Genomic DNA, 24,014 nt, shown 5'->3' on the forward strand with positions numbered 1-24,014 from the left:
TTCTACCTTATCTCAATCATTCATGCACATGGTCATACAATAGACTCTGTCATCACTAATAACTGTACCTCCTATCTATCACATCTAATCCTTCCAGGTCACTTATTCTAAAACTACCATTCTAATAATTTTCTGATATCACAGAGGCCTCCTCTCTACCAAATCAATTTTCACTATTAATTATCTTTTTCGTATCTTCATATCCCTCTTGCTCAGCCAAGATTCAACAGTTCAGTCATATTACCTACCTGCACATATTTTGACTCTCTTTAATACTGTGTATCCTTGCAAAAACTCAACCTAACAGCCACACACAAAAAAATGAAACTGAACCACTAACTTACAGTATATACAAAAATTACCTTAAAATGGATTAATGACTTAAATGCAAGACCTGAAACCATAAAAGTTTTAAAAATATATATATGCAATAAGCTCCTTGACATCACTTGGCAATAAGTTTTTGGAATTGATACCAAAAGCAAAAGCAACAAAAGTCAGCAAAAATTAAAAAGCAAGACTACATTAAATAAAAAGGTACTGTGCAGCAAAGAAAACTGTTAACAAAATGAAAAGGCAACCTACTGAATGGGAGAAGATATTTTTGAATCATATATCTGATAAGGGGCTAATATCCAAAATATATGAAAAACTCACAAAACTCAATAGCAAAAAAAAAATGAATTAAAAAGTGGGCAGATGATCTGAATAGGTATTTTCCAAAGAAGACATACAGATGGCCAATGAATACATGAAAAAATGTTCAACATCATTAATTATCAAGGAACTGCAAATCAACACCACAATTAGCTATCACCTTACACCTGTTAGAATGGCTATCATCAAAAAGACAAGAAATAAGTGTTGGTGAAGATGTGGAAAAAAGAGAACACCTGTGGCAATGTGTATTGGTGCAGCCACTATGGAAAACAGAATGCAGGTTCCTGAAAAAAATCGAAACAGAACTATGATATGATCTAATAATTCCACTACTGGGTATTTTCAAAAAAAACAAAATTAGCAGTTGAAAAACATATCCGCACCCTCAAGTTCACTGCATTATTTACAACAACCAAGATATGGAAGCAACCTCAGTGTCCATTAATAGACGAATAAAGAAATGCAGTATATATACCACCACTTCATAAAAAGAATAAATGAAATAAAACAAGGATTATTTTATTTGCCCACCACTAAATCTTCTAATTCACCCACACTATATCTCCATAATCTGCCTTCCATTATGATACCATGGAAGAAGTGCTTCCACTCCTATCTAAGGTCAACCTCTCCAACCATGTCTTAGTTCCCATCTCCTCTTGACTACTCAAGAAATTCCTTCCTGAAATATTTCTCTTTCTCTCTCTCTCTCTCTCTTTCTCTTCCTTCTACATTATCAGTTTCTTCTTCTTTACTGAATAATTCATTTCAACAAACCAGCTAATATCACCTAATATTAGCAAGATCCACAGACACATATCATGAGCACAATTTCTCTGGAATCCACATTTGCTTCCAGACCTTGCCCATTTACCTACAGTAGTAAAATCCTTCCATGTCTATATCAACTTTCATTTTTCATTAAATGCACACAAATAGCATTTTAATTGCTTTCACCAATAAAATGACTTCTGTTTTTATTTTGGTGCCATGACAGAGCTAATCATGCCATTCTTATGATGTAACTCATGGGTATCGGACAAACTTTAAACAAGACTAGAGGACTACCCCTGGAGAATAGATGGACCCAGTTGTGGGACACATCTCACTGGAAAATAGTCTATTTCAAACCATGTAACCAGAGAAAAAGGATTTAGCTGTGTTTTCAAGAGGTTTAGAATTCTGAAATAACAGAGACATGGTCTCTAACCTATACTCTTAGGTGAAAAGGTAGATTTTTTTGGGAAAGATAACTATATGTAATCACGTCTGATGTATAGTGTAACATGTCCACGATACTACTGTGCGGTATAATACAGAAATCATAGGTAAATTTAATATTGTAGGTACTAATATAGTTTATGATTTTACTTAGGTGGTGCATCAAATATATTGTAACACTGAATTAAAACCCTCTTAAGATAGTACCCTTATGAAGGAGAATTGGCCTAAAGAAGATTTAGAATTGATGAATAAGTAGTATTTTCACTCACTCAATAGATTTCTACCAGATAACTGTAATTCAAAGAGAAAGAAAAAAGAATTACAAAGTTAGTACAAAATATGAGAAAGTTTGTGCTCTTCTGTGCTATTATCAGATTGTTCAATTGTCTGTTTAAATCCATGCCAACTCTTTATTAGTTATTAAAGATTATTGGAATTTAGTGCATTTTAATTGTTTATTTGATTATCTGACAACTTTTTTTTTTTTAACTTTACATCATTGATCAGTTGATAGACATTTGGGCTCTTTCCAATTTGGGGCTTTTTGTGAATAATTCTGCTATGGATATTTCTGTACAAGTGGGTTATGAAAAAGTACTTCATTGTGGTTCATTGATCTGCATTTCCCTAAACAACATTTTGTTGTTGCTGTTGTTTGTTTGTTCTTATTTTAATGAGAGTTAAATTTATCTTTTTTTTAATGTCTTGATAGAAAAAAGCCTTCACTCCCAAAAGGCTATAATGATATGCTATTATAATCTTTTCTAGTGTTTTAATATTATTAAATTTTATTTAAGTATTTTTCTTTATTACCTTGGATACCCTTTCTGCCTGTATCTACTTCTTTATCTTCTACTATTCATTGAATGTACCCATATAGTGCTTTAATTACCATCACTCCAATGAAATGGCTTTTGAGAACACCAAAGACCTATGTTTACCAAAACAAATAATAAATTATCTGTTCTCATCTTATTCAACCATTCAGTAGCGTGTGACATAACTGATTATTCCTTCCTCTTGAAAATGTATATAGGTTCCATAGACTATCAGTTACTCGAAACTCGAGTTTCTTTTATTTCATAAGCTACTGCTTTTTCCTAGGACCTCCTTCTCTTCCAAACCTGAACAATTTGCAAGTCTTTTAACACTGTGCTAGGATCCCTTCTTTTCTTTTTTTGTACTCAACCTATGTAACCTCATCCAGTTCCATATGGTTTCAAATACCAAGTATGTACGGAAAACTCTCAAACTTACACATCTTGCCTAGAGTGAACTCTTGCTGGAAAATAAGACTCATATCAAATTGCCTATTATCATCTTCTCCATTTCAGACTTCCCTTAGAAAAAGATAATTTGTCATTTTACTTCCAAATATACCCCCCTCAAAAAAATCACCTACTAAATGACACCACCTTTCACACAGTAACAGAAACCAAAAAATGTTAAGATTCATCTCTATCTCCATTATCTGTTTTCCATAACGATACCATGGAAGAAGTGGTTTCTCATTACACTACACACCCATTCCACCTCTTATTCCTGTCAGCTATTCCGAAACACATCCTAAATTTGGTGATTTCTCCCCTTTCTACTTCTCCAGCCCTTCTCAAATCCATCTTCACCTCTTGCCTATGTCATTGTAGCGGCAAGTCTGCTGGTCTCCCTGCTCCTCCTCCTGCCTCAATTCCAAGCAAGAATTATCTTTTAAAAAATGTTTATGAGGTGAATTTACTCTCCTGACTCAAATATTCAACGGAATACAAAAATCTAAATCTTTTAGTGTTATCCCCAAATCTCTCTATAATCTGAAGGCCTCTCTCTCTGAACATAATCCTTCTCGCCACTTTCATTGTTTACTTCATTTTAGTCACAATCAATTCATTTCTGCCCTTTGAGCACTTGGAGATCATTTCATTCAAGGGGGATTTGCTTTTGCTGTTCCTTTGCTTAGAGAGTCCTTCTCATCAATAAGGTCATAACTCCAATCTCGTCACAGCAGAGGCTTCTCTGACCCTAGCAGACACCAGCTTCAGTCATTCCCTACCATATTTTTCTATTTATTCTCTCCCGATAGCACATAAAATTCCAAAACTTATTTTTTTATTGGTTTGCACATTTATTTACTGTCTTCCTGATTTGAATGTGAACTCTCTGAAAGTAGGGGCTCAATTTCCCTTGTTTATTGCCTGGCCGACTATAGAATTACTTGTTAACTGACTCATTGATTTAACAGTAATTACATATCACAAAATCTAAGAAGTCTAGCTCCAGACTGTTTATTTACTTTTATACTTCTGTACCTCCATGAATACCACAGAAATGACATAATTTTATAAACACACTACACTAAAATATGGCGTAGAAAAATTTCAGTCATCCATTTTCAGATAATTTACATTTTAATATTTATCTGAATATTTATCTGAATATTTCTTAATTAAATACATGAACAAAACGATTACAACATTGCTAAAGATTTATTCATTCATTTATATAATCAGTCATTCATGTCTTCAATTTAGTTGTAATTGAACAATCCATATGTTGAAGTCTTAACCCCAGCACCTCAGAATGTGACTGTATTTGCAGATAGGATCAATAAAGAAGTAAGTAAATTAAAATGAAGACATTAGAGGTGGCCTTAAACAAATATGAATTGCGTCCTTATTAGAAGAAGAGAATAGGACACAAACATACATGTGAAGACATAATGTGGAGAAGATGGCTATCTATGAGCAAGGAGAGAGGCCTCAGAAGAAACCAACCCTAGACTTCTAGCTCGGCAGTCCCCAACTTTTTTGGCACCAGGGACTGGTGCTTCTATGAGACTCTAATGTCTGATGATCTGAGATGGAGCTGACGCAGTAACGCTGGTGCTGGGAAGCAGCTGCAAATACAGATGAAGCTTTGTTCACTTGCCCGCTGCTCACCTGCTGTGCGGTCCAGTTCCTAGCAGGCCACAAACCAGTACTAGTCCATAGCCCAAGGGTTGGAGAGCTCTGTTCTAGCCTACAGAACTATGTGACAATAAATTTCTGTTCAAGTCATCCAGTCTGTGGTACTTTATTATGGCAGCTCTAGCAAATTAACTAATAGCTAACAATAGCAAATAGCCACAGTATGCCTTGAATAGTAGTATTCGTGGTTCAATTACATATTTTGAAATTAACTACTTTATTACAAAATGTTAAGATTTACACACTTTAGTATTTGGATATCTATTTTTATTCTCTCTAAACAATGGTGTATTCTAGCACCATCTCCCAGGCTTCTCAGATACATACTTTTATGGGGAAATTAAGGATCTTGAAATCAATTACCTGCATACACCTACCTACTAGAAGATATGGAAGGCTAATGCCTTTTTTTCCCATTTCAAGTTCTTCATGTGAATATAGATATTAAAATTAAATCTTGTTCGTCCATTAGCCAGCTATTTGTATTATAGCTGGTTAATTCTCAGTTAAAGTATCTTTTTAGCTCACATCATAAGTTTTCTCAGGGAACATCTCAAAAATACGACTCAGGAGTGTTCTATTTAAATTTAGTTTTTGCCACAGAAAACTCCAGAGTTAGAGAATTACTATCTCAAGTCAGCAGAGTGACTCTGCATTATTGTAGCATAACCTGAACACTCATTAAAAGTTTCCACTAAGAAAGCTCAAATTGGTTGTGGTTGTTGAGGATACATGAGAGTGCTGTGATAGCAAATAATTTGCACAATTTGCTCTCTTTCCATGAGCTGAGCACAGAATGCATTTGCTGTTCTCATGTCTAAATAAATGAGACAATGCTTATATATAGCCTTATATTTTTCCAGCTGCAAGTTAATATATGCTTATTTTATGTATGAAAAGTATAAAGAAGAAAATAAAAATAATTTATAGGTCCAGTATCTTTTCGTAAAATTTTGGTATATATCTTTCTAGCTGCTGAATATTAAAATCATCTCTTCCTCCCTTTCTATCTCTTTTTTCTTAATGAAATTGTATTATATGTGTAGCCTATAATATTTACTTAAGAGCATATCATGAGCATCTTAAGTATTTGATGGAAGCATTATGTTCTAATGTGTTTGTGTGTATGTGTATATAGTAATGTACTTTAACAACTTTAACTTAACCATATACTTTAAATGTTCTTCTGGTTTTCAGAAATATTTTTCTGTGAATCTATATGTATATGTAAATTATAAATTATTTTCTTAAGAAATATTTCTCAGTGTGGGTTTTCTGAGCTAAAATATCTGCTAATCTTCAAATTTTATACATACTGTCAGGTTGCCCTTTGAAAGATTCTATTTATTCTCCAACAAAAAGTTCATAGAAATTCCTGTCTGCTCACAGATTTGCACCATTGGGGGGCAGCTTTAATTACTAATGAATTTGGTTATACCTTCACTTTCATTGACTTTGACCATATTACCTATTGTAATTCATCTGATCATCATTGGTCTTTTTTATGTTATCATGTGTTTATTTATATCTTGGGTATTTTAAACCTTTGTTACTCATCTATAACGCAAATATTTTACCAGTATGCCATTTGTTTATTAACTGTTTCTTTGTATCAAAAAATTTTTTTAATTTTATGAAAATTATTGGGGTGATACTGGTTAATAAAATCAAATAAGTTTCAAGTGTACGGTTCAACAATATGTCTTATATATATATATTGCATTATGTATTCACCACCTGGAGTTAGGTTTTCTTCTGTCATCAAATATTTGACCTCTTTTACACTTGCCTATCTTCCTCCCCTTTCCAAAAATATGTTTATATAGTGAAATCTTTTAGTATTTTTTCTAATGATTCAAGCTGTTGAGCACTACAAGAGCAAAATTAATTCATCCTATTTTATTCTAGTATTTTAACAGCTAAACATTTAATATTTTGGTGTTGATTCTGATTTCAATTGATAAGCAAATATTTTACCTTAAGTAATTTTTCCAAATTTAAAGTTATCTCAACATTATTTTCTAAATAATAATTTTTTTTTCTTAATTTTGTACAATTCTAGCCTCAAAAGCAAATTGCTGTATTTACTTTGGCTTATTTCTCTAATAACATCTTAGTCACATTAAATTCCTCTCAATTTTTTTTTTCCCAGTATTTTTAATTACATGTTAGAAGTTGACAGGGCAAGTTTTTTATTATTATTATTCTTTACCATAACTTTCCTGATTGAGTCTTTCAATGTAAATTTTTAGTATTCAAATGAAATTAGGAAATATTTGGTTATAGTCCATAAAAAGGATGTCAGCTGTGTAAGGAGCAGGGAACAGGTGGATTCCAATAAATATATAAAAATATTTTGAGAAAAATGACAATATTAAGACATCTCAACCAAAGGGACTGTTAATGCCATTTATTTATATCTTGTTAAATTTCCCTCATAAAGTCTTATAGTTTTATTTATAAAGTTCTTGTATATGTCTTGTGAAGCTAACCCTTGGATATATTATACTTCTGCCACTATTTTTTTGCTTCTGTTACTATTTTGATAACACAAGTATTTTATTTCCAACTGCTGACAGTTAAGAGTAAGCTACTAAATTATATGTATTTATATTTGATCAGGAATATTAATGAACTCCTAGTGTTTCTGGTATACTTACTGATTTGGGGGGAGGAGGTTCTCGGTTAAGAAAATAATTTGCAAATAATAATAAGCATAACTCTTCATTTCTAATATCTATTTTTCCCTGAATACATCAAGAACAATATTACACATGGCAATTTCCATCCCAGAACCTTGTTAAATTGTATTGGTGATCACAATAATTATTGTAATTATTGTTTGATTGTAATAATAATGGATTTAATGATTCCCCACTAAGCCTAATGCATATTACCTTAGAAAGTATACTCATTTTTTTAAAAAGATGAAATTATATGAAAAGATATAGATTCTATGTAGATATGTTAATATGGGTTTACCGAGTTATATTATCTCACATGACTAAACTAAATAATTCTTAGTTATTATTCTTATTCATAATTATCATATTCACTTCTATTTGCCTATGAAATCTTTACTTTTCTTGAAATTACCTGAGTCTAGATATTGCTCCTTCTGTTATTTAAAGTTTGTCGTCACTCTCCTTATTACCTTGGTCCACTCCTTTCAGCCTGTTCCCAATTGATACTCAGCCAATCACTTCAAAAATTTCTCTGAATGAACTCACATATTTTGGTCTAGCTTTGGCCTCTCTTTTTCTTCTGTTTTAAACTTTGAATACCCACTCTTATTCTACTTGCAACTCAAACTCAGTATTTCAAAACCTGGATTCACCTTTTTCCTGATAAACCAGATCTCTAGACTTTCTTACCCTTATTAAAGTCACAATTCTTCCATTAATTAGTCAGATAAAAAACCATAGTACCACCTCCAACTAGTCCCTTCCTCTTTTTCTCCACCTGCTTCATTTGGCAATGTTTCTACATGGCCTCTTTGTCATCTGTTCATGCCCATTGCAAGTCTCTTGATGTACCAGCCTCTCATCGCCTCTAATTGCTATCCACATGAAATTTTTAGTCATGTTACTTCTTGCCTAAATTCCTCCATAACATAAAACATTTACATAATAATGTTCAAATGCATTTGTTTAACATTTGAAAACTGATTTGCTTTCCCAGATAAGCTGAGGCCAGGAACCTGTTGTAGGAGCCATAGTCTAGATGCCTAAGACAGGCATTGGCATGTGTCATCTTTTGTTTTTGTATGATGATTGATGACAATTGAAAGCATTTTAGAATATGCAGAATTAAAATCTATATATGTTATTCAAATACATAAATTATAATGATAGGATGAGGGGAGATACTGAGAATAAAACTGACAGTATAAACATCAGAGGAAATGGATGAGACAGGGCTCAAAGAAGGTAGGAGTCAATTCCTGAAATAATTTTGGTGCTGTTTGTTCGTGTGCATATATGGGTATATACCAATAAAAGCATAGTATGAACATTTATTCTTCAAAAACATTTTCCCCAAATCACCTTTCCAGTTTCTTCTCCTACTTCCTCACAGACTCCTGGGATACCAAAAGACTACTTAATGTTCTCTGGATATTTTTAGCCCTTACATCAATGCGCATCTGTTAAGATGGAGACAACACAGGCTCTGCCTTGAACCAACTCCAAATCAATCTAGACTTGAAGGCTATTAGGTAGCCTCTCAATTGTACCTGTCCACCAAAAGATGGCTCCAGAAATTGTCTTGGAGCCCATGGCCAGTATCAAAAGTGCTTTGTGAGGAAAGAGATTCCCCTAATAGCAGTGACCATTGTCTTGCTCAATAAATGTTCATTAAATTGAACTAAATTTTCTAAGGAATCTGAACATATACTAAGATAAAATAAAAAAATAAGTTAGCCCAAGTATAATGATGCTGCAAACTCATTAGTGCATGATTAGTAGGCAAATTCCTTGTATTACCTTCACATGACTAAAGAAAGCATTTTGGGGGGTAGGAAAGAAGAAGTGACCCCCAAGAAACGGGATGTAAAAAGAGAAGTTGAATCCCTGAGACTTATACCTTGCCTGGGGAGGACCGGTTCTTCTATTTGAATATCTTCACCGGGAAACTGATGCAATGCTGGCTTTAGTCCCTCAACAGACAAGACGGCCTCAGGAGCTAAAATTACTTTTATAGGACAAAACAGAAATTTTTTCACTAAAACTTTAAAATATCAATTAAAACTAAGACAAATATACAGGATGAAGGAAACATGACAAAAGCATCCAAACAGAAAGACAGGGAGTAAAATCATTTCAGATTTTGAGTTGACCATAACTTTGCTTTCAGTGATGTCACTCAAAATGTAACATGTAACTGCCTCAATGTAAAAAAAAAAAAAATCAAATGAAAATATTAAAATTGAAATACCTAACTGCCCCAAAATAATAAGAAAAACAGAGTCATCATCGGCAGAAGCAGAGGACGCAGAAAGGGGTAAGTGATAATTCTGCTGCCTCTGTCTCTCTAACACACCAGGAATATTGCATTCAATTTCTAGAGAAACATCAGCACACATGCTCAATGCCCAGAGGAAAACAGTTTGAATGATGAATCATAAAAGAAAAGAAAAGAAAATAATAAAATAAAATAAAATAAAATAAAATAAAATAACTTAGGATTTTAGTCTCAAAAGACAGAGAAATATGTTACCTGTATTTATGTGTTTAAATGAAAGAGACTTTTAACTACCTTCAATAAGGCATAAACCCTTCTAACATGGAAAATAGCAAGATTGTGGTTTGGAACTTAAAATTTGAAAAAAAAAAAAAACTTTTTAATGAGCTCTTCAACAAAGTAATCATATAAAACTGCTAATAGCCATTGAGAGTTTTCTTCCAGGCACTATGATACACTTTACATGCATCATCTCTTTTAATCCCCTCAGCCACTCTGTGAGGTAAGTATTATGACTAACCTCATTTTATAGTCGAAGAAACTGAAGCATGGAAAAAGCTAAGCTCTCGGAGTTAGCAAAGGTAGAATAGGTAGACTCAGTTGGACTGAACCGCAGCAAAAGCTCTTAACCATTATCCTATAGTTATCTTGCTGTGGTTGTCCTAAAGGAACTAGACAGCTGCTTTTAGAAGACCATAAAAAGAAATCGTGCTCTAATTTGAAATGGTAAAATGATCCTTGAAATTTCTTCCCATTCCACTTTTTAGATTCTTGGATCTTATGTTCTTTGTGGAAGATAAACTTGTGTCTTCAGCCAAGATTCTCCCAGGAATCTAGCGTCCACCTCTCTGATTCTCAGTGTCTCATAATTAGATTATCAATCAATAGAGTGCCTGAAAGTTGGAGAAAGTGGGGAAGGACATAAAACATATACCGATAGGAACATCCTTATATATTTTGCTTAGGACAATCTTTGTTACCCCTTCATCACAGGGTTCAAAAGGTATTCTCTAAACTTTAACATCTGCCCCCCCCCACATACACACACATACACACACACACACAAAAATTTGCTTATCTCATTTGCTATGGTATGTATATATGATTCACAATATGTAATTAGACTGATGACATCCTGTGTATAGTAGGATATGTTATTTTATTATTATTTTTTTGCTTTCTTTATTTTTAATTAATTAATTTATTTTTTATGGTGAGATTGGTTAACAAAATTGGGTAAGTTTCAGCTGTACATTTTTACAATAAAGCATATATATATTTACATTGTGTGTTCACCTCCCATAGTTAGGTTTCTTTCTGTAACCACATATTTGACCTCTTTTTTCTCTTTTTACTCCCTCTTCCTCCCCCATCCACCTACTCTCTTACTTTCTGGTAACCAATAGTCTACTGTCCATGTCCATGAGTCTGTTTGTTTGTCCTGTTAGTCTGTTGCTTTTAGGTTTATATCCCACATATAAGTGATATCATGTGATATATATTATTTTAGAGATTATGCATCATTATTATATACTATAAAATACACCTATATTTTATAAATTATTATTCCAGAGAAGCATTAAAAAGCAAAAGAAAATACATGCCTTGTTACATGACATATTTGAGTAGTTATTGAAAGCAACACAATTGATTTTCACCCTTTCTATATGCTCTAAAATAAAGATATGTCATTTAAGAGATTCAATCCTTGGAATCTGCCTGCGTGCATGTTGTAAATATGAATCATTTTTCACTGGAAATCTGAATTCACATGTGAAGTATCTGAAATATCAGATTGGTTATAACCTTGTTATAGGACTTTTAGGATCTCAGAGTATCTGTTCATTCTAGAACTCTGAGGTTTGCAAATATAAAGCAACCAACTGAATAGTATCAGAAACAAAACTCTACTTTTGTTTTCAACAGTGACTTCAAACAGAAAAAGTATTCTAATTACTTCTCATTTCAATTTTCTAGATTAGTAATTTGTTTTTATATCACCACATGTGAAGTGGGACAATTTGCTAAACTATGGTTTGCTATAGTAGTTCAGAGGAGGAAGAGATTTGTTTTGGTGTAGTCAGTGAAGAGTTCACTTTGAGACTGACAGAGATTAGGAAGGGAAGTGTTCCATGCCCGGGAAATCCCGAGCACAGGCACAGTGAGACAAATATGGTTTCCTGTGTGTGGTGCGTGAGAACACCACAGCATGTAAAACAGAGTTGATAAAAGAACATGTGGAAGTAAAAATAAATAAGCTTAAGTAGAAAACGTGTATGTTTGTCTATGTGTGTGTTCCAGAGGAGAGGCAGAGACTGTGGCCAGGGAAGACAGTTTATAAACATGAAACTAGATTACTAAATTTATCTTTTAGTACAAAATGGGGAGCTATGGAAGATAGAACCAGGAATTTGATACACTCAATGACACAAAGATAGTTGACTCTCAATTCAATTTTATTACATTTGCCAAAATATATGGTATAAATTGTGACGATGAAATATGAAATATACCAGACAGGTATAAAAATCATTTGCATTTAAGTGACTGGTGATTTAGTCCAACTAATTATGTTTCTCTAATATTTATCTAGCTTTAAAAACACCCATGTGCAATACTTCATAAGACAACAGGACATCTTCCTCAGTCATTTACTCTAGAGTTTAAGATATTAAGAAAAATAAGAAAGAAAAATGAAAGATACTTTATAAGTAGCAAGTGGAGGGTACTATGAATCATGAAGCTAATTATCTATCAATCCATTGTGGCACTCATTGTTTAATCCAAGTCATCAAGAATGCAGAAATAGGAGACAGAGCTACAGTCCTGGAATACAAACCAGTTCATGAAACTTCGTGTCTTTTGGCAGACAGCCTGCTTTTACCTTAGAACGAAAGAAACTAAATAACGAAAAAGCACCTTCCTTAGGAGCTCTGACCTATACATTACCTCAATCTGCACAGCAACTTTCTTTCAAAGCTCTGTGAACTATTTACATATGCTGCCTCATCTATTTCTGTGACATCCATTATTGAGCTAGATGAAGACTAATGTTATCATCATTTTCCAAATGGAAAATGTAAAGTGCAAAGGGATGATATGGTAAAAAAAAAAAAAGGGATGATATGAAAAAAAAAAAAAAACTAGAATTCAGGTTATAACACAAATAGCTTTTCTCTCTAGAATCTATTTTCTCTACACATTTATTAGCCAAGTATACTTTGTGGTAACACAGAGGGTTCAGCACACATATCTATTTCAATACATTGTTGAGGTGCAAAAGTGTCGTAAGAGCTATGATAGGTATTTCGTTAACTCTTATTTTGTATATAATGTTTGTGATGTTTTTCTAATGCTATATTCAAATTCAAATAGTAAGAAAAGGTCTTACATGAGTTTTTTGCAATGAAAATTATTTTGCATCTCTAATAAGCAATAAATTAATAAATGTCAACACATGAAAAGATCTATTGTCAGAAATAAAACATGGTTTAAGGTCAAGTTCAATAAGTTCAAGGTATTACAGAAATGCACTTACAGTGATCAATATGCATTTTTCTCGTTCAAGAGGCTTTTATACTGATGCACTCATTTTCAACAAGGGAAAATATGCTGCACTATGAAAACAAAGAGAAATTGGTTGATTTATGTGACTCCAGTAACGTTTCAAAGCAACTTCTGAAGTTTTGGTGTAGAAAAATTACCTTACAGCTTTCAAAATCTTTTAAATCTAAATCATAAATCCATTATCAGACCAAAGAGAACCATATGAATTTCTGATTTAAGGCAATACAGATCTGATCATTATCACTCTGGCAGTATATTTGTGTAATTTAAAGAGCAATTTGGTGTTGAATTTCATGTTTTCTACCAAGCAAACTACAAATATTTGTATAAAAATGCATAGAAAAGCCATGCCATGCTAAAAGTACTGGTGTTTACCTGAAATGAGAATACAGTAATTTTATTACTTTGATATGGTGTTTTGGAACATTGAAAAATGTATTATCATAAAATAGCTAAATTTTTTGATTAAAATCAACCAAAATATCACTCTTCTCAACCAATCAACAAGTAATCAAAAAAAATGGTACACGTCATATTTTCTTAATGATGGTGAAAGAGAAATATGAATTTAATCCCTTCATCCATTTCTTAAAATCCATAATCAAATGCATTTCATTTCTCTAGAGTGTTCTTACATAATGCTTGAATGTATAGTTAATATTTCATATGACCCATTTGATGTCCTTTTCAGACCTTCAGAATAATATTTTCAAATGCTGCCAAAGAGATCATTCTGTCTCTGAGAATGATCAAATATGTCTCAAGTTGCTGTGCTGAGGTTTCATGTTAGGAGTGGAATATCTGCCGATAGATAGTTCATGTAATTTGCACTTGAGAGACAGCGTTTTCTTTTTCTTTGTCTACTCATCTATCCTCTTTCTTTGAAAAACATGAAGTCCTTGTGCCATTTTTTCAAATACTCATCCTTGAAATTCTAACATCAGGGGATTCAGCTACAGTTCCTAAGGCAATGCCCTGTGGATTCTACTTAGACCTGCAATTCTTTATGTTTTGCTGATATAAAAAAAAAAAAAAGATAAAAATAGATCAATTAGATAGAGAATTTTAGATGTATGTAAGACAGAGGTGTGAAATATGAGATAAAGGGCAATGAGGAAGAAACTTCTTAGGTGACTTTTAACTTGATACTATTTGTTACACATGGTAAGTGCTGTGCACGAGCCTTGACAAAATTCAGACTTATCTAATTATAATACGCAAATACAAGTTAATTAGTGATGACAATACATAAATTTAATAAAGAATGAAATTACCTACTGCTGAGAATGTTAAGGGTATTTAATTTTTCATGAGTTCTCCACATGACTCTACCTCCACAGTGTCCCAATCTTTACAGTGTGTTGCTCCTTCAAAGATATAAACGAAAGTAAAATGTGATATAATAAAGACCATGATGGAAACAATTAGAGGATGAAAATACATCTTCAATTAGCTTATCCAGAAAAGCATTATTTTTCTTTTAGTGCATAACTGCATACAAATACAGTGCTTTGATGTCCATTACTATCTTGAAATTTTGGAATTATCATTGGTTTCTAATGATAACTTATTCCCACTAGATATGGCATTTAAAAAAAAAAAAGGTGTGCCTTTATATTAACAGCCTAAGTCAAAGGAAAACTGGTATTCCTATCTATCTCAGCCTGTAAGGCTATACTGACAAAGCTTACTCAGAATGTCAGGGTCTTCATAGTGACAATTACATGTTTTCACCTCTGACATTTCCATTATCAGTGTTGACTTTTCACTTGTGTTCCCAGTGGATCTGGTACCCATTAAAGAATGTGCTGGATATTGTCCGTGTGGAAGTTTTTATTATGACAGTAGTCATCTGTTAGTAATTTCTGGTTATAGTAACCAGAATTAAACATTATTAGCTTGTATTTGTTCAGTCTTCCTACATGTTTCAATTTCAGTTTTACTTATAAAATAGAATACTTTTCCTCACATTGATCTTATAAAGTAGATGGGCCAAGTTTTATTATGATTATTTTACAAATGAAAAAAAAAGACAGGAAGTTAAATGATATTTTTAAAATTATACAACAAGCTAGTATCAGAAGCAAAGACAGAACTCAGATTCCCCATTTTTGCAAGAGTACCCTTTCTACAGAGGCCATCTGCCCAACCACAGAGAGAGAGAGAGATAAAAAAAAAAAAACTCTATCTGGATTCAGGAACTCCTCTTTGCTCAATTAGTAATATTACAGGAAAAAAATAATCCTGCATCATATTGTATGCTAAAGGAACAAGAGATACTTTATTCTCTCTGCCTGTAATTTCCAGATCAGGCTATGATATGGTTTACAAAATGTATTTACCAGAATATCCATCCTTTGAGAGCCAAGATTGTCTTATTTACTTTGCATTCCCAGTGCCTAGCAAAGTACCTGGTCCTCGAAGGAACATAATGGGTTTCTCCTGTTGAATGAATAGTTCAATGTACTTTGTCTTTAGGAATAGAAAAAATATATATATTGTAGTATTTAAATTGAGGTAAAATGATACTAGGAATCAGAAGGCTCTAGATCTATTTCCGTCACTCTTCAAGTATGTTTTATTGAAGAAATATCTTATATGTACTGTAAAGACAATGATACCAACCTATCTCACAGTATTTTTTAAAAATTTAAGTAATATGAAAGAAATGTTTTCTAAGAGATGACAGAGGTATACAAATATAAATTAATATTATTTTGTCTGTATCTGAAATACCATATCTTTTTATTCCTGATGATTTATTTCCAGAAGCATGTTTTAAAGATTCTAATAAAAATATTTAATATATGCTAAAATACTTAATTATCATTATTTCTAAGCTTTATAAAATTTAAATTTATATTTGCTTATTCATTATATAATTTAGCTTATTATATAAACTACATATCTTATATAATTTAGGATATCTTCATTTTAAAACTGACATCCAAAAATTGAGATTAGTTGGGATTTTTTTTAAAAAAACTAGGATCTTCCTCTCATAGAATATAAATTTTAGTGAGGAGAATTGACATACAACACTACAAGAAGTGCAAACTTGAAGTTGATAAATCAGGTAGTTTTAATTTTTTCCTCATTTAGCAAGAGAAAGCAATTAGACTATTATTTGAAATGTTGTTCGAAGTCTATTATTCCTTCACAAAATGGCTCTCATCATTCAATTCATCAAAAATATATTTAAACAAAACTGTGAGGGACTGTCTTACAATAATTTCTTGGGAAAGAAGCCTCCCAAGAATGCAGAGTTGACTATTAACTCTATACAGATAGCACACTACATTTTAAGAAAAATTTGACAGCTCTTGGTGGGGCCAACCGTGGCTCATAAACCCCTACCATTTTAATTATTAGGAACAAGTTATATTCAGTGTAACAAGAATATATATTAGCATCTTCAAAGTCTTCAATAATAGTGGCAGAAATAACAAAGGTTTAAAGTACTCAGGGCTCCCTCGTTACTTTGAGCTAAGCAAAGAAATCAGAGTCTTATTACCCATGAGAATAGATTGTTCTCATATGATAGCACTATTAAGGGTTTCAGAGCTGCCTTGTGGATGGAGCCAGTCTAGTCACAAAGGGCCATAGCAAAGAGGGGTTGGTGCTGGCGATAGGCAAGAATGAATCTGGAAATAAGGGAAGGATTTATCTTAAATGAAGAATAGAATCTGGATTTGAAACAAAACCTGGAAAGATTCCCTAAGGCAAATTTATGCTTGAGAAAAAAACATTTCTGGGTACCCGCAGGGTAGCCTATGGGCAGAAATAACTGTTCAAGGTCCTGAACTGATGTGACAATCTGATCCTGCCACAAAGGTCCTAAAAACTCCTTTGCAATTCTGGAGAACGTGGTCATATTCCTGAGTCTTTCATAAAAATGTAATTCCAGCAGCTCCTGCACTTTTGTGTTCTGCCCTTAGACACAGGCTACAAATTTCACTTATCCCCAAGCAACCTTATTTATATTTTGAAAAAGACACTCTAAATAAACTAAACAGCTTACAGCAAAAGAATAACATTCATTTGGATTGCCAGGAGTAAAAGGATATATACACATATATACATATATACATATGTATTAGGAAGATGGGGTATATATCATTATTCTAGGATGCAATACCTACTTCGTATACACAGCTTTTTAAAAATGATTTTTGTATTTCTTAACTATAGAGGGCAATGCTTATAATAATTGAAGAGAACATTTTTGCTTGCTGTTTTCAAAAATGTAAGTATATAAAAAAATAACTTATTTAACACTCACAAATAATGTCATAATTGTAATAATTGTTTTATGGAATTGGACCTGATCCTAAAACCTGAATATAAAATGAACAAACACGGAGGTCAAATCTGTTTGCAATTAACATCAGTGGAGTTTTACACTAAATAACACTGGCCCATGAAAAACCAGTATGTAAAAGTGATCCTTAATTATTGATTATTCAAACTTGTTTAAAGGTACTCACTAAAGCATTTTAAAATAAAAAGAAAACAATATGTGGGATACGAAAAAAAATTATTAAGAAAATAGGCATCATCCTTCGAAATAACACAAAAGCCTATAATCAAGTCATGACATTGAGGTATAAAATTATAAAACTAATCCAAGTTTTTAGTTAGAATTAATTTCATAATAATTTACTAGATACAGACTTCTACAATATTATATTTATATATTATAGTAGTATATTCATTAACTTATCTATTAAGTAATTAAATTTGAAAACCCACACAATATGATCATAGTAATAGTTGATCATTTATTGTGCTTTATTGTTTCAGGCATTGTGCCTGAGACTATCATATTGGTTTCTACTTATGTCCTAAAAACAAGCGTGAAACCCTGGAATTATTAGCTTTAGTTTACAGATTACCAGGTTCAGAGAGGCTACATTATTTGCCCAAGGTGACAGAATCTGAAATCAAGTCTGAACACAAATCTCAGACTTTGTCAGCTATAAAATAAAAAATGTCCAGTAAATTGGGTTAAAATTCATGATTTTCAGGTATAATTTTTATCAGATTATGAAAGCAATATTATTATTTATCTAAAGATAGGAATTTAGAATAAGTAAAAGAAAATCAACATCTATTCTTAAAAGAGATGCAAATAAATATTTTTAAAAATTATCTAGTTTTCTATTAATATCCAACACTACTGTTAACATTCTAATATATTTATTGCTAGCCATTTTTTTTTCATTCTCAAAGAACACAGGAAAAGAGACACACATATTTTTGTATAGCTCAATTTATCTGTTTTCCAAGTACTTCGTGTGCAAAAATGTTAACAATAATATCTACACTTTATAGAGTTGTTTTAAGTTTTAAATATGGATAATGAAAGAGCTCAGTAAAAAAAAAAAAAAACTAGCACAATACATTACTGTTTAAAAAAAAATAACGGTAGCTTTGAAGATGAGGCTCCTAAATGTTACTGATTTTTTAATTTAGGATTTCTAGTTACTTCCTACACCAAAACCATGGTTTGAGCCACCATTAGATCTTGATGGAGATAGCCTTTGTGCTCCTTTACTTTCCCTTTGAATCCTTACCACCTTTTTAAAGGCAGCAGCCAGAGTGATTTTATGTAATATAAGCCATTTTGTGTCATGTCTCTGCTCAAAATGCTCCTTGGTCTCCTATATCTTTCATATTGAAAATCAAAGTCTTTAGTCTGGCCCACAGGGCTTCCTTCTCTCTAACCTCTTCAGTGACTCTCTTGCTCACCCACTCCTCTTTAGCCTCTGGCTGTTTTGTAAATACATCAAGCTTGCTGAAGCCCCAGAATCCTTGAAGTCATTCTTCATTCGGTCTCTATTTTCCTGGATAGCTTCATGACTTATTACCTCATTCATTTAGTTCTCTCTGAAAATGTCCCCTCACTTAATATTGTATATATTTATGTGTTTATTTATTTATTGTCCACCACCTCTATCTCAAAAATATGCTCACAATAATAGGGACTTTAACGTTTTCATTCATTGTGCCTTAGACTAATGCCTGGTAGATAAATATTTCTTGAATAAATAAATCAGGAGAGGCTTCTTACAGCCATGGAGTTCTCAAATGGGTTCTGAAGAATCAGTTGAATTTAAACAATCAGAAGTGATATATGCGTAAGTGTTCTGGGAAGAACAAGCTCAAGGAAATACAGAGAGTAGGAGAAAAAAAGACAGTTGAGTCTGTGCAAGCCAAATAATTCAGTTTTATTGTTGTACTCAGGGTGAAGAGAGGAGTAGTCGCAGTTCAGAGCAGAGGCTGGATCTTACTGGGGTATAGAGGTCCATGAATGTCAGAGAGGAAGTTTAAATTTAATTTAATAAGCAATGGAGGACCTCTGGAGGTTTTTGAATAGGAAATAACATGACTGAAGCACTTTAGAAAGATTTATCTTGCAGGAATATAGAGTATGTATTAAAAGAGGGAAGTCTAAAGTAGAGATTCCAGAGCTCTCTATAAACCATTTCAACCTAATTCACACTGACATTTGATAAATTAGAAAGACCTTCAGATTTTAATTTTTAAGTTCTTTAACTAAGGTCAATGAATTAAAATCAGTCAAGACCCTTACAGGAGAATAATAGAAGCAAAAGGTAAAGAATTTAAACAAATGTCAAAAAAAAAATGTATCTAACTAATATAAATCCTTGTTTAAATGACCAAAGAACAGCTGAGTGGAAAACTATGTGAGCAATAATTGAAACTGGATGATGTCATATATGATTAAGATATCCTACCATAAAAGAAAATTATCTTTTTCCACTTACATCATCTCAAAAGTATATGATGTAAAATAGCAGTGCTCTCAAAGTAAGAAGGATATTATCACTGCTTTACTACTGTATATCTGAATTATACATATATATTAAATACCTTTTTTTTTAAACCAGCTGCTGAGGAACTTAACCTAACATTTGAATTTTTATAGTTTACCAACAAAATGGAATGTACAAGAATCAGAACAGCATCCCAGATACAACAAGCTAGTCTCATAAGCATCATCATTCATCCATATGGAGCATGGACTAACAGGAGACCCAGAAGAAAGTAACCCTAATGGATGGGATCCCACTTTACATGGTCCCAGATCACATTGGGCTGCCTGTGTCATAACAGTCTTCACGCATGTAAAGTGACTCTGTATGTTTAATGCTAATACGAGTACCAGGCACATAATTGGTGCTCAACAAATTAAATCCACGAATTTCTAATTATCTATCTCTCTGCTACTCTAGACGTTTAACAAGGGCAAGAACCTTATTTCATTTACTACTGAATCTTTAGATCTTACTACTATTTCTGCTACCTATAGATTGTTATCAATAAATACCCGTTCAATGAATAAATCAACTAGTTAAAGATGCAGCACTGACAACAGAAAAAGAGGATCAGCTTAGAGAGAATTGTTTTCTTTTATTTAGTCTGCTAAATGGTTTCATTGACACCTTAGTGAGGAAAAGAAAAGTGAGAAATTGTTAAAAGAAAGGAGGGGTAAAAAGGAACTTAAAATTACAGTCAAGATTTAGGAACTCAAAAAGCTGAGAGGCCAGATATGCTTCATCCTTGACAAAACAGTCTTCACTGTACATTGACCTTTTGTATAACAAACAAATATTAACAATTTTGAAATAAGTTATCAGTCAAGTACCACTAAAACCTAGAATGCTAAATACTGAGAAAATACTAATTTTCTTATTTGCAATATTCACAATTAAAAATTGCATAAGTGGAAACAAAGCATTGTTTCTCTCTTAAGAGGGTAAAAATGTATAAAATTTCAAGTGATACACAAACTGGCTTTTAACCTAGTATTCTTTACTCAAGTCTCTGAATCTATAAGTTTGTTTAAAGCAGCAAAAAGTGTCACTACAAGACCATAGTTGCTAATGAATTATTCAGTTATATAGTTGACCTCATTTAAATATCTCTCTCTGCTTATCATCAATATAGATGGTTAGAAAAATCAATGCAGAGATAGCTGTACCCTTGGTCATGCTGTCAACTTCTTTGCGCTTGTGCATTACAAATATATTGTTTATCTAAATACAGTAGAATTGTCATTTCATTTTTATAAATTAAGATTTCATGAAGTCAATGAAAATGATGTTGAATAACTGCTAGAATCAAACAATAAGCTACTAACAAATGAAGATCTGGTAGAATGAAACCACTTGATAAATAACAAAATCCCTTCAATGTATTGGTTTACTTATCTAAAAGATGAAGAAAGGCTCTTGGGAAAAGGAAGTTTGGAAAAAAAGTCCTACTTCGTTTTTTGTGTACTTTTTCTTTTCCTTGATTTTTTTTCCCTCCAAAAATTAACCGCCTAGAAGGGAGGAATGGGGAATGATTGCCAATGGCTATGGAGTTTCTTTTGGGGGAGATGAAAAAGTTCAGGAATTAGAAAGTGGTGAATATACTAAAAACTACAAAGTGTATTCTTTAAAAGGGTGACTTATGTGGTATGTAAATAATATTTATTTTTTAAAAAAATTTTAAAAAACAACTCCCTTGTAATTCTGTCATGAATGTTAAATGTAAATTAAAAACTATCTTTATAAGCTATTTATCAATAATTTGTAAAAATGTAACAGAGGAATGATATAATGTGGGTTTTTTTGCTCTAAGAATATGCATAATTACAATTATATTTCTGTCAAATATGAGATTAAGTAATTTTCAAAAGTTTAGATTCATTCTTCTGTATAAAATAGAGATATATAAAATCCAGATGAAACTTTTTATCTCTGTTAATGTGAAATTTAGTTTTCTTTTTCCATTATCAATTTTGAGACTGGTCTCCTAGCAAACTAAGCCCACTGTATCTTTTTATTTGTTTAACAAATTGGAGTAAATTAGAAAAAGTATATTTTCAAATTATGTTAAAATTCAAAAAAAAGTTAAATTTTTTTTTTTCAATGATCCAATCATTCAGCTACATGGCAAACACTGTGCTGGGATCTGATACAAAAAAGCACAAAACATTGAAAATTCCTATTGAGGGGGAACAGAGTTTGTCATCCCAAATTATGTTTTTGGGATATTGATTATTCTAAGTACATTATTTTTAAGAAACAAAAGACTTAGTGAAAATCTTTGATCTTCCCCCTTAATGCCTAAAAAAATTGAGGTAGAGGACCTGCTCCAGAAAAGGACCTTTCATCCTAGATAACTATAGTGTAATATAAACTAGGTTTCAGAGACAGGGAGGAGCCTAGCAAAGCCCATTTGATCACAGTCCTCTCTGTGTCCCATTGTTTCAAGATAGCTCAACAAACATTTGTTTACTAAACATTAACTCTTTTCATCTCCTTGTTAATTACCTTCCTACACTCTGAACTCCCAAACCACAATTCCCACACACCCTCGCCCCCTCCATAACTCAAGATGGCATAGAAGGTTTGACTGCCTCATTTGTCTCAGGGCTCCTATATTCTTATGGAATATACATATATACATATATAATAAATATGGTTATTTTCTCCTTTTAACTTGTCTCCTGTTGATTTGATTATTAGACCAGCCATAAGAACTACTAGATAAAAGAGGGGAAGTTTCCCTTCCCCACAGTATCTCCAGAAACATGATTCTATGGACTTAAATAGAGCCCACAATGAAATACCCTTTATTATGGAAGTGTAAGTTTCCTATTAGTTTAAGTTAAATTATAAGTTTAAGTGTTAGAGATACTTTCAAAAAACCTGTAATATAAGGCAGATTAGAAACTCTAGAGCAACTGAACATTTCTGGCATGGTGCACTGTTAGTGAAATCCCACTAAGAGCCAGACATATAGTTTGTTTTATACAGTGCAAACAACATTCTAAATAAGCTTGGTTGTTAAACTTCTGTAATTCATTTATTAAAAATAAATTTGTAAATACCATTGATGTTTCTGTTGACATATAAATACTTAATAGTGTATGCCTAGCATATAATAGCCTTTCGTCATTTAGAAATTCATTTTTAATGTTATTAGATCTATAACTATAATGGCTATTAAACTTATATTTAAGCTTTTAATTATTATGAATTATTGTATGCACGAGGTAAAAATTTCAAATTCTATAAAAGAATAAAATTAAAAATCATTTGACCCTCCCATTAAAAGGAAACCACTATCTATTTTTTTGTGTGTATGTAACCTTCCAAAGACTTTTAATTCATAACTATGCATTTATGTGTATCTGCATGTGTGTATCTGTGTATTATACAGAAGATAACATTATAGCCACCATAATTTCCATTCTTAAACAACCATATATTTTTGACTTCTTTGTTAGTCAACAAATATAGATCTATTTAATTTATTTAAAGAGTAACAATATTGTTAAGAAACCTACTCACTATCAATGAATACTTAGACTATACGGTATTTTGTAAAATATGTTGTTGCTATTGCAAATCATATTGCAATAAATTTTCTTGTAATATATGCTGAACATGTGTAACTGTAAGTATGAAATAAATTTCAAAGCCAAACCTTGACCGTACTAACTTTTAACAATGTTGGAGTACAATACAGAGTAATATATAAAGAAAAGCACTCTAATTACGCTCTCTCTCTTTGGTTCATTAACGTAACTCTAAATATCCAGCACTTTATCGTGATGAAGAT

At 32.2% G+C, this 24,014-nt stretch overlaps 1 protein-coding gene across 11 annotated transcripts in view; it reads right to left on the bottom strand.

Moving 5' to 3' along the window:
* Window positions 1-24,014, bottom strand: part of LRFN5 (leucine rich repeat and fibronectin type III domain containing 5) — a 236,288-nt gene that overhangs the window by 192,325 nt on the left and 19,949 nt on the right. For 2 of the 11 annotated variants that reach the window (XM_016153251.2, XM_016153256.2), the window contains exons 2-3: window positions 14,648-14,740; window positions 13,345-13,423 (exon numbers count right to left, since the gene is read on the bottom strand). The exons of 7 other annotated variants lie outside the window; for them this stretch is intronic. The gene's annotated coding sequence lies outside the window, so the exon portion shown is untranslated. Of the gene's footprint in view, window positions 1-13,344; window positions 14,741-24,014 lie in introns of all 11 variants that reach the window. 2 more of the 11 variants (XM_016153250.2, XM_016153255.2) reach the window with 1 other exon arrangement.

Source organism: Rousettus aegyptiacus, unplaced genomic scaffold (assembly GCF_014176215.1).
Source record: "Rousettus aegyptiacus isolate mRouAeg1 unplaced genomic scaffold, mRouAeg1.p scaffold_m13_p_3, whole genome shotgun sequence".
Classification (NCBI taxonomy): domain Eukaryota; kingdom Metazoa; phylum Chordata; class Mammalia; order Chiroptera; family Pteropodidae; genus Rousettus; species Rousettus aegyptiacus.